Raw genomic sequence first — 12,167 nt, forward strand, 5'->3', positions numbered from 1 at the left:
TAGGACACTTGAAAAACAGGACCCGAATGGATAGGATGGACAGGGCACCAGTAACCATTCTATCGCAGAACATCATAGGTATGAACATGCAAGCAAATAGGGTTAAAGTAGAAAGGCAAGCATTGAGGCTCAAGGCTGACATCATATTATATCAAGAGACACACATAAAAAGAAGCGAGAAATCTCGAATCAGATTGAAGGGGGCCAAGAACGTCTTTCAGTCGAACGCTGATGGAAAAAGGGCGGGAGTCCTCATTGCGATAAAAGACTCTCTGGACATACAGATTCAGGGTTACACAACCGATAAAGAGGGCAGATACGTTTTCCTAAATGCCACATTGGATGGCAGAAGAGTGACGTTGGCATCCGTATATGCTCCGAATGTAGGTCAGGAACCCTTCCTACTCAAAATCTCAAAATGCTAGGAGAACTGGAGAACTTCGGCAAAGGAGATATTATATTGGGAGGGGACCTGAATATAGCGTGGAACCCCACACAAGATAGAAGCACCAAGTCTAACAACGACTCCAAAGCCCCCTCTGGATTCCTGAAAAAGGCGTTTGAGACTCTCTCCCTCCACGACATATGGCATGCAAATAATGGGGAGAGCCAGGGCTACACGCATTATTCCAATGTGCACAACACCCTTTCAAGGATAGACTATGTATGGGCTTCCACATAAATGATAGGGTGAATCAAAGATGTGAGCGTGGGCCCGATCTCCATATCGGACCATGCCCCGATCATTACGTCCATAGCTCTCAGGCATCGGAGGGGGGAACTTGTGGTCCTGGAGATTCCCAGTAGAACTACTGCATGACAACATAATAGTTGAAGAAATCCAGGATAAAATAAACACCTACTTTGTCGAAAACGACACAGGAGAGACCCCTCAGGGGATGGTATGGGACGCCTTTAAAGCGGTCCTGAGAGGGAAACCTATAGCACTGAAGGCAAGGAGGAACAGACAAATGGTGCAATGGGAGCAAGATCGGAACACAAACTACAGGAAGCACGGAAAGAGGATGTCAACAAACCAAGCAGAGCTATGAAGCCCTCCAACATGTCCAGAGCCAGCTGGATCTCCTGCAAATGAGAAAAACAGAGTTGGCGCTGCTAAAGACAAACGAAAGTCACTACATTTTAGCCAACAAAGCTGACAAGCTATTACCACGACACCTCCGGGAGAAAGGACGTAAGAGGATGATTGGGGCCTTGGAGGATCCCAACGGTATACGCAAAACCACAAATGAAGAAATGGGGGAAATAATGAGAGGTTTCTACCAAGAGTTATACCGCACAGGACATCTGAATGAGGGGAAGCAAGAATAGTATCTGCAAAACCTTACGCTCCCTCAGCTTTCGAGGGAATCTCAGGAATTCCTTGATCAGGACATACAACCAGAGGAGGTAACGAGAGCTATCAAACAACTCCCTAAGAACAAAGCTCTGGAACCAGATGGCTACACCAAGGCTTTCTATAAGAAATTTCAAACCCAACTGATCCCCAGACTCACAGTGCTCTTCAATAGCTTCAAGGCTCAGGGAAACATCACATCTTCTATGAATGAGGCCAAATCGGTACTCTTCTCCAAGCCAGGAAAAGATCCCACCCTCCCAGGATCCTATCGACCTATAGCGCTTATAAACTTGGATGCACAACTCTATACCAAGATCCTCACGAATAGGATCTCAAGTCAACTAACTAATCTAGTGGATCCAGATCAGGCAGGGTTTGTTTCGAACACCATACAGCGGACAATACAAGGAGAGTGTGTCACCTTATAGCAAAGACAGAGCGTATGAACATCAAAGCCATCCTAGTCGCATTAGACGCAGAAAAAGCGTTCGACAGAGTAGAATGGATGCAGCTCTTTTGAACACTAGAACGCATGGAATTTGTTCAGTCTTTCATTCAAATGATTAAAGCCAACTACAAGGACCCCTCAATGAGAATTTCATTTAATGGCCACCTATCACGATCTGTAGCTCAAACCAGGGGAACAAAACAGGGATTTCCACTCTATCCTCTCCTTTATGCCTTATTCCTGGAACCCCTCCTAGTGCAAATACGTCTACAACAGCAGATCAGGGGAATGTGGATGGGAGGAAGGGAGCACAAAACTATGGCCTTCGCCGATGATATGTTGGTGGCCCTGACAGAACCGGCTCACTCCCTACCTGCCCTAAAGCCTGAACTGGAGGTGTTTAGAACAATCTTGGGCCGCAAAATAAATAAGAACAAATTGGAAATTTTAAACCTAGTGGCCGATCCAATTGTGATAGCAGAACTGTCTCACGCACAGGAGATGAAATTGGCTCAAACTAGTATCACCTATCTTGGAATCCATTTTACCTCCTCAATAACGCAACTCTACATGGCCAACTTCCCGGGGTTGCTCACTCACCTACAAAGCCTCCTGGCAAAATGAAATCCCCTCAGCACCTCGTGGTGGGGCAGGATTGCAGCAGTCAAGATGTCAATTCTTCCAAAGGTCCTATACTACTTCCAGGCCCTCCCAATCAGACTTCCTAAATCCTTCTTCAGGTGCCTGAACAAGATGATATCAGCCATCAGCATTCGTGTGGCAAAATAAAAAGCCAAGAGTAACTAGGACGATGATGACAGCACAGAGGTGCGAGGGCGGATTGGCATTCCCTCACTTTAGACGGTATCACGAAGCGGCACACGAAGCGGCACAACTACGTGTAATCAAGGAGGGGGTGACAAACTCCCCTCAACCTATATGGATGAAACAGGATGGTGCAGTTTCGGGCTCTCCGCTCTCTAATCTACTCTGGTGTCATAAGAAGCACAGACATCAAAACACCAAAATAAGTGAAATAATGAGCGCAAATGGGATACGGCTATCAAAAGAGGGAATCTGACCTCACTTCCATCCCCTCTCTCCCCGCTGTTTGGGAATCCCGACTTCCCACCAGGAATGGACCCCAATGCGTATGTTACCTGGAAAAAAGTTGGATGCAGAAAGATCCGAGACATGTTTGTTAACCAGTCGATTCGAGACATGTTTGTTAACCAGTCGATTCGATCATTCAACGAGAGCGTCCAAGAACTGGATATAACGAGAGCAGAAACATATCAGCACACACAACTAGCTCATTGGCTATCATCCCCGGCTATTAGGAAGGCAGGAACAAGGGACCTCGCGAAGTTTGAAATCTTTATGACAACGGACTCAGGAACGCGTAAGCTCACATCCAAACTGTATACCCACCTGAATGAGCAAGGGGAGGAGGTCCAATGGACCTACATGAGGCAGTGGAAAAAATTGCTGGCGGAGCCTATACCTTGCGCCCTCTGGAAAGAGATATGGGGAAATATTCCCAAGCAGACAGGATCAATACACTTCAGGGAAACGTGGCAGAAGGACCTTCTGCAGTGGCACCTAACCCCAGAGAGACTGCAGGCATGGATCCCAACCCTGATGGACAATGCTGGCGGGGCTGCGGACAGTGGAGAGATTGGATGCACATATGGAAGACCTGCCTATGGATTCCAGGAGATCAAGACTCAAGCAGGGAAGATGGTCCAAGAAACGGATGCCCTGGAGGACAGGATATGGCTGGCAGGGCTATGGGACCCAAAACAGAAGGTGCACACCAGACTCCAGCAGAAAGGGATAATGGTCCTTGTGATAGCGGCGTGGCTAACTATAGCTCAAGCTTGGAAGCAACAAGCACCACTGGCACAACTCCAATGGCTCAGGAAGATATGACACTTCATCATAATGGAGTGGATGACGTATAAAATCCAAGGCATACCCGAAGACTTTCAAGCACATTGGGGCCTTATTGTACAGTACCTCCAAAGTGACTATATGCTGCAGTGGTGTCCACACAACATCCGTATCCTGAACATTCTTTGATCCTCAGAACTGTACCGAGATAGGACGATAATGTGGCTGACCGGTGCCATCCGGTGATCCTGGGAAATAAGGGGAAGGGAGGGAGGGAGGAGGGGGAAGGGGTTTGTTTCACAATTGAAGTTTGTACCATTTAATAAAAGCAATACAAATATTTTTTTAAAAATAATATATCATCCTTCTCTTCCTCCTCTTCTGCCAGGTCCAGAACCGGCACATCTTATTCTACAATTGCCACTTGTTTCTGAAGATGCGGTGTGTCACTTGGGGTTCTGCTGCGCGCTCTGGGAATGGTGATTGGTATGGGGGCTCTGCACATCCTCGCAAAATGTCCAGCCGCTCCACAGCGTCCACATACTCTCCCTTTTGCCGGGCATTCCCCTGTGTGTGGAATGTTATAGCCACATTTTGGGCATGGCTGCTGCGTCTCAGATCTCCTTGGGCCCATCTCGGCCTCAACGGGCAAGTATTTTGTGATCGCCCTATCGCGCATGTGTCCGCCACTTTCAGTGATAGTATCACAGCGTCCATTTTGGTGGTGCAGCAATCTGCCAGTTCATATGATCTCCCCATTTCTAGAATGCGAGCCAGTGATAGCCCAGCCTCACGTAGAACCTGTTGGCACAGATTTCCTCAGCTGCACCCTTTTATTAACTGGTTTCTAACCATACCGTCCTCATTCTCCCAATCACATGTACTTGCCAGGCGACGAAGCATGCCGTAGAACTGGTCAAGGGATTCCTACTCTCTCTGTTTCTCACTGCACATGACAAACCTCATAAAAAACAGTATGCTAGTGGCATGACATGTTCTTTGAGGCTGTCCTTGGCAGTGTGGTAGGAATTGTTGAGGGGTGCAAGGGCCTTGAATATCCTGTGAACCTCCGACACGGCTGAGTATATGAGGTTTGCAACTTTGGCTTCATCATCCATTTCATCAGTTGCCTTAAAGTTTCGGGGGATTGCCTGAGGTGTTGAATTCGGGCATCACAGCATCACAGCCAGTGTACCTTGTTGCCATGGGGCATTTGTTGCTTGTGGGGACCCTGCTGCATATTGGTTGGCATCCTGGGGGTCTCCTGCTTCACTCAAGGCAGAAAACTGCACAGGCACCTTCTATGTGGTTGAAGGCTGCAGTCCGCTTCCTCTGGTAAACTCTGGTGGTAGTAAAACTGCACAGGCACCCTCTTTGTGGTTGAAGGCCGTCGTTTACACCCATAGGCACGCTTCTTGGACACCCTGCGTGTGTACCACTGGTACCTCATCCCTTCCAGACCACCTCAGGATGGTGGGTGAAGTGTCAGGTGTGGGCACAGTATGCTGTGCGATGGAGCAAGAGAAGAAAATTGCTGCAATGAGAAAAAAACATTTAATTTTTTTAAAGGGCCTCTCTGGCTCTGTTGCAGCCTCTGTGGCCTCCCTGCTTTGTTTCAGCTGCACGTGTGGAGCCACTACAGTTGGGACCTAAAATGGCAGTGGTTGTTTACCCCGTGAGGGTTAATGCCTCTGGCAGGGGTCAATCGAGCTACGGAAGCAATATGTTGCATTGGTTCACCTTCCCCCTACCCAGCTGCATCCTCGTCGCCAATGTGATGGTTAGATAAGCCCTGGGACACTCTTGGGAAGGACTTGCCCCCAGTACCTTAAATGAGGAACACCGTCACAGGACTCTTCGTCTCGGGTTCCCAGTGTGCACTGCTGTGTCGCAGGACCGCCAGGTTTATTTCAATACATGCGCAACAGCAGAACGTCGCTGTCGCACCACGTGACATTATCACATGTGCACAGGAGGCAAAGGCTGGGGACATATGGGCACCTTGCAGCATAGACTTCTTACTGTCCTTGGTATCGGAAGAGCGGAACCTGGAAACGAGCAATCCTCCTTCCCAGCTAGCCACATAAAGTTGTTGCAGGCTCTATGAGAATTAGACATCACCACAAAGGAGTGCATGTCTGCAGACTATCCCTCTGCACAGTAAGGTGAAGTCTGACAAAATAACAAACAAGAAAAATTCAGCTTCAAATGATACCAATAGGGTTCTTGTAGAAGCATGCCCACTCTACTGCATCATTAAAAAAACACAATTTGAAAAAAATATTTTTTTGAGAAATTGAACTTGGGCAACAGCAGTGCAATGTGTGAACATTGGGGGAGCAAACACATTGGATTTGAGGCAGCAGCCATACGGTTTATGGCCTTGAACGGAAGGGCTGCATAATATTTGTGTTACATTTTAAAGACTGAGTAAGGCACAACTTGCACACAGACACTGAGCACTGCTTTAAAGAAAAAATCAACGCAGGTTGTTTATTTCCTGGACATGATTCGTCGTGATTCTGTTAGGCGTTTCTCTTGGAAGAGGCAGAGGCTAATTGCCTTTAGCTTAGGGGAGGGTTTTCACTAAACAGTTACAATTCTTTTATAATTATTGCCACAAGTCCTTTCCCAGCTAATGCCGTTTATTAAGAGTTTTTCCTTTGCTGCATCTCCTCTTATCGCTCCTGACACTTTTATTTATCGTTTTCCTCTCTCTCGTTGCCAGCTTGCAGTCACTCAGAAGAATTGCACTGCTAATCTCTATGCGATTTCGGATGGAATTAAGCTGGTAGATCTTTGTCTATAATATAATTGAAAAGTACGGGGGAAATACACTGCAGAGTGATTTCTGGCTGGGTTAAAGAGAAATAATAGTTCTTTATGCTGCCTGTTGCTGATTTTGGTTGCCAGAAGGTCATTAAACCTGTGGGTCATACACATCGTGTCCTCTAATGGACAAATGACCTTCAGCCTGCAGTCTGCTGGATTTTGCCCATAGCCCTCATCATTGTTGGGGTGATGTTTGCATGGGAGGATAGCTCAGGGGCAACATGCTCGCCTTTGAAGGAAGATGACAGGAGCAACACAGGTTCGAACCCCAAAAGCGTGTTATAAATAACCTATCATATCATATCATACCACTCTAATCCGATGCGGTGCTATTTTAGGACTTGAAAATAATCAATGATCAAACCCTCCACTCACCTGTAAAGTGCTGTCTTGGGGATATCCGTAATGGTCGAGTCGTGCCTTCTTGTAAGATTGAGCCTGAACCATGGGGGTGTGTTATTAGAGATAGTCATACATTTCAAGGATTATCTTGTCCAGCAAAGTCTCTAGCTGAGGCCATAGGCCAGAAGTAGCAAACGTAGTATAAAGCAAGCAGCACAGATGGGAGAATGAGCAAATTCAGAAAAGAACTCAAGTTCCACCTCTTCAAGGATTCTCTCCTCCTCAACACCCGGGTCATGATGTTGCCCCCCCCAGCCACCTGACTTGCTAGATGCCCCCGCCTCTCTCCTCCCCTACACCCTGTTCAGCTATAGCACTCCTCTGTGTCCCTCTCTATGCTATTCCCACAACCCACTGTATATCTGTTCTGTTGTTACCTCTGAAAAGCATTTCGTTGCTTCTCGAAGCTAGGCCTTGCTCAATAAATACCATAACAATAATAATAAGCTAAAGCTTTAGCACATGCTTATACAATTCAAGGGTGTAATCAATGGCAAGTTTGAAGTGTGTTGACAATTCCAAACATCAACACAAAATCACAAATGAAGATATATATATTATGTAACGATCACCACCAGTTGGAAAACCACTTTGGGCTTCCTGAATTTTCCCTTACCTATGACCAGGTTCAAACAATTTTGAATAAAGTAATGAAAGTATGCGAATGAGGACTATGTGGTGTGGCAGTCATGTAGATGGTTTCCATAAGGAGGCAGAGGAAAGAGAAGCAGAGCCTTTGTTCTGCAGGAGCAAATGTGCAATGGTATTTTGGCCCAAACATGTTCCTTCAAACTGTTTCAGAAATATAACACTTGTGCATTTTTAGCAGTGAGGCAAAACAGGGCTTTATTCATATTGGCAGTCACTTAGAAACGCCATGCAAATCCTCCAGCGTGAATGCCCGTGCTCAAGGATTTTTTTGGCATTAGCTTTATTCTAATCCAGAGTCTCTAGAGGAGGTGAAACGGTGAACACAATACTGTTAAAACAAAAGAGGTGATGGCTGGAAAGTTTAGAATAAATCCTAACCTCTGGCATTGCTCTGGGCAACCCTCCAGACCATCGTTCTTCCCCTCCCAAGTCATTACAAAAGTGGAAAGACCATAGGATTGGTCCCACCACCAAAGAGGTGGTTTAGCCCGAACTGCTAGGTCACATCCCTTCTGCATGAGACCACAAGCATCACCAGACATGTTTCAGCCTTTTTGGGCGTCATCAGTGAGGAGTAGCTTGGTTCTCTAGGCCCAGCAGGCATGGGACCCACATCTAGGCATACCCGTCCCACTCGGGGTGACAATAGCAAAACAAAAGAGGTGATGGCTGGAAGGTTTAGAATAAATCTTAACCTCTGGCATTGCTCTGGGAAACCCTCCAGACCATCGTTCTTTGCCTGCCAAGCCATTACAAAAGGGGAAAGACCATATGTAAATCAGGTTTGGTCCCACCCCCAAAGGGGTATCCATCCCGAACTGCTAGTTCACATCCCTTCTGCACAAGACCGCACATATCCCCAGACATATTTCAGCCTTGTTGGGCGTCATCAGTGAGGAGTAGCTTGGGTGTCTAGGCCCAGCAGGCACGGGACACACGACTGGGCATACCCATCCCACTCCGGGTGAAAATAGCAAAACAAAAGAGGTGATAGCTGGAAGTTTAGAGTAAATCATAACGTCTGGCATTGCTCTAGGCAACCCTCCAGACCATCGTTCTTCGCCTGCCAAGCCATTACAGTGGCTGGATAGTATGTGCCCAGGGATTCTAAACGTAGGTAAAATCCAGCTACACATTTGTTTTCCTGGCACCTCACATGTTTACCATCTTGTTGTTTTATTGGGACTTACAAGCTGTGCTCTTAACTGCCTATGGCATGCCCTGTTGGCACTATGAGATCTGAAAAAGGGGCTGGTTGGGCTTCGTTACTGGGTACAGAGGGAAAATGCAACATAGCTTCACCCGGTTCTGCCTGTAGGTGTGGTTCTACTGGTTTCACTCAAGGGCACTTATGATGTAGTCAGACGGGACCACACGTAAACGGTCGTGTACGGGTTTATTGGTTTTGACTATGTCATGTAAGTTGTGTAAATTGATAGGGGAGGTGGAGAGCTATAATGTTTTTAATGTGTGTTAAGAACGAAATCATGCAACCAAAAAACAGCAGTTGTTTTCCAGGCAACAGCGGGTAACACCGCAGAGAATATTACAGTGGAACATGCAGGAATAGAGTCATGGTGGGCACGTGCCAGCTTGGAAAAGAGAAGGGCAGTGTAACGCTCACCTGATTCCTGTAGAGGCGCCGGTCTTGACTGGGCGTATACCGTATCTTCAAAGGTGATGTGTAACACACGGCTGGCTCTTTGGGCTGGACCTCTGTGCGCTGTATGTCTGACTCGAAGGGTAAGATGTCTGCAGATAGAAAATATGGGATTAAGGAACTGGGTTATTGAATGTCTCTCTCTTCTTCCCTTTCTCTTCTCCTGTAGAACCCCAAAGGTTAACGCTCTCACCTTAGGTAAGTGAACGCTGTGCTCTCTATCTGCCTCGGGGCAGGGTGCTGTAACCAGTCTCTTCACTGGATAAGGGGAGCAGGCCTCTTGACTTCAGAGGACTGCTGTCCGTCGTTTACTGCACGAACGGTAAGTTTCGAGTAATTCTAATGTCTTTAAAGTCTTTAGTAATGATGTCTCTTGTTTTGCAGGGTTCCGGCGATGGCGGATGACGGGCTGAAGTGAGTTGAAGATGGAGCCCGTGTGATGAATAGAAGCGCCTGGAAGCACGTAAGTAAGCGCTTGTTGCCTGCTTCACGATGCGCTCTAACTGTCTTTTTATTTTGCAGGTACAAGTTCGGAGCGGCTGCAGGGTGTCGGAATACCCACTGGGTTAGATGTGGAAAGGAGTAATGGCACGTGAGTATTAAAGTTCCCCAATGTCTTTAAACGCACCTTGTTTTATCTTTCAGATGCGGGATGCAGCGCCGAAGGCCTCCGGAGCGTGCGAAGAGTTGGTAAGCTTTTGTCTTTCAGATGCCGGAATGCAGTGTGAAGACCTCCGGAGCGCACGAAGAGTAGGTAAGCCTTTGTCTTTCAGATGCCGGAATGCAGCGCGAGGCGTTGGTGACAGCCGATGGACCAGGTAAGTGAAGAGCTGTCACTGAAGACCGTAATGCTAACCTGTTCTTTCTTGTCTTTATAGGTGTTGCTGAAGACTAGATTCAGGATGGTAAGCCTTTTTCCTTAGGCCCAGGATCAGATGCAGAAGACACGATGAGCGTTCTGCTGCAGAGGATGCAGAATAACGCAAAGCAAGATTCATCCATCGGGTGTGGTTTAAATAGCCTCCTGTAGTGCTTAGGTGTCTCCTTCCACAGCCACGCCTAGGTAAGAAAAGAGTTCCTGCTTTCCAGAAGAGTTCCAGTGTTCTGAATCTAGGGAGTGGCTCCTGCCCCACCCAACAGGAAAAGTAGTTCCAAACAGAAGAGGATCAGAGGCTCAACTGGCAGGCAAGTAAGCAGCATGGTCTGCTGCAGGTAAGTCCACCCAAGCATTATGAGCCCGGCGCTTCCAGCGCTGGGACTGGGCATATTTATGAGCCTGGTGCCACTGGCGCCAGGACTGGGTCCAAAAGGTCCCAATTGGGACTGGTTGGCACTCGGAACCTGGGTTATGGATCTGCTTCCAAGGGAGTTGGGAAAACCCTGACCTTTTGGAAGCAGAGATCATGACAGTACCCCCCCTCAAGGCCCCTCCCAAACCGGGCTTCTCCGGGGGTTTTGGCTTGTCAGGAAATGTTCGGTGAAATCTTTTGATTAGGCGAGGAGCGTGGACATATTCAGCAGGTTCCCAGGATCTCTCTTGGGGGCCGTAGCCTTTCCAGTCAATTAGGTAAAATAGTTTAGATTTGGAGATCTTGGAGTCCAGAATGCTTTTGACTTCAAACTCGAGTTCTCCATCAACTAGGATAGGTTTTGGAGATTTAGTTAGTCGGGTTTGAGGTTGCACGGGTTTTAATAGAGAGACGTGGAAGATCGGATGTATCTTCATGTGCGGGGGCAAGTCCAACTTGACCGCTACCGGGTTTACTATGGTAGTGATGGAATAGGGACCAAGGTATCTTGGGTTGAATGTGCATGGCCCTTTTAGAGGTAGATATTTGGTGGATAACCAGACTTGATCCCCTACTTGATATTGAGGGGCTTCCTTCCGATGTTGATCTGCTCCTTTCTTGTATTGTTCTTTAGCCCTTTAAAGGTGAGAAACAGCTTCCTTAAAGGCTTGGGTGATTGTAGAATGCAGGTAGTCTACTGCTGGTGTTTCAAGATCTTGGAGGGGATCCAACTCCGAGGTTCGAGGGTGACTGCCGTACAAAAGAAAAAACGGGGTTTTCCCAGTTCCCGAATGGACAGAGTTATTGTAGGCATATTCGGCTATCCAAAGGATGTCTTTCCAAGTTTTTTCAGTTTGTTGCAGCATGCAGCGTAAATACTGTTCCAGAGTTTGATTGGTCCTCTCGGTTTGTCCGTCGGTCTGAGGGTGGTGACTGGTCGATAGTCTCACATCAATTTGAGCCGACCGACAGCAACTTCGCCAAAAATGAGAAATAAATTGACTACCTCGATCCGAAATTAGAACCGAAGGAAAACCGTGCAGTCAGACGATGTTTTCGAGAAATTCTCGGGCCAGAGTTGCTGCTGTTGGCAAGCCTTTGAGCGGAATGAAATGCGCCATCTTGGAGAATAAGTCCACGATTACTAGAATCGTATTGTATCCGGAGCATGGAGGTAGATCGGTGATGAAGTCCATAGAAAGCGTATGCCAAGGGCGAGGTGGGATGTCAATAGGGCGTAAGAGGCCTGCTGGTCTTTCCTTTTGACTCTTGTTTTGGGCGCATACTCCACACGACATTATAAAGTCTCTGATATCTTTTTTCCAAGATGGCCACCAGAAGTAGCGCTTGATCTTTTCGGAGGTCTTGGCCATACCGGGATGTCCTTCCATTAAAGAATCGTGATAACAAGAGATTACTTTTTTCTGTAAATCTGTGCTGGGTAGGTATAATCGTTCTTGGAAATACAATAAGTTGTCCTTTACTGCAAAGTCCTTTCCCTGCAGATGCCAATTCTGTGTGTCTGCTGGAGTTACAAGTTGCCTGGCTTTATCCTTAATTTCCTCTATGGATTCTGTGGCGATTACACCCAGAATTCTTTGTTCGGGACTGATTGGTACAGGTTTAGGGTTG

This window comes from Ambystoma mexicanum, chromosome 4q, assembly GCF_040938575.1.
Source record: "Ambystoma mexicanum isolate Mex_15411 chromosome 4q, UKY_AmexF1_1, whole genome shotgun sequence".
Classification (NCBI taxonomy): Eukaryota; Metazoa; Chordata; class Amphibia; order Caudata; family Ambystomatidae; genus Ambystoma; species Ambystoma mexicanum.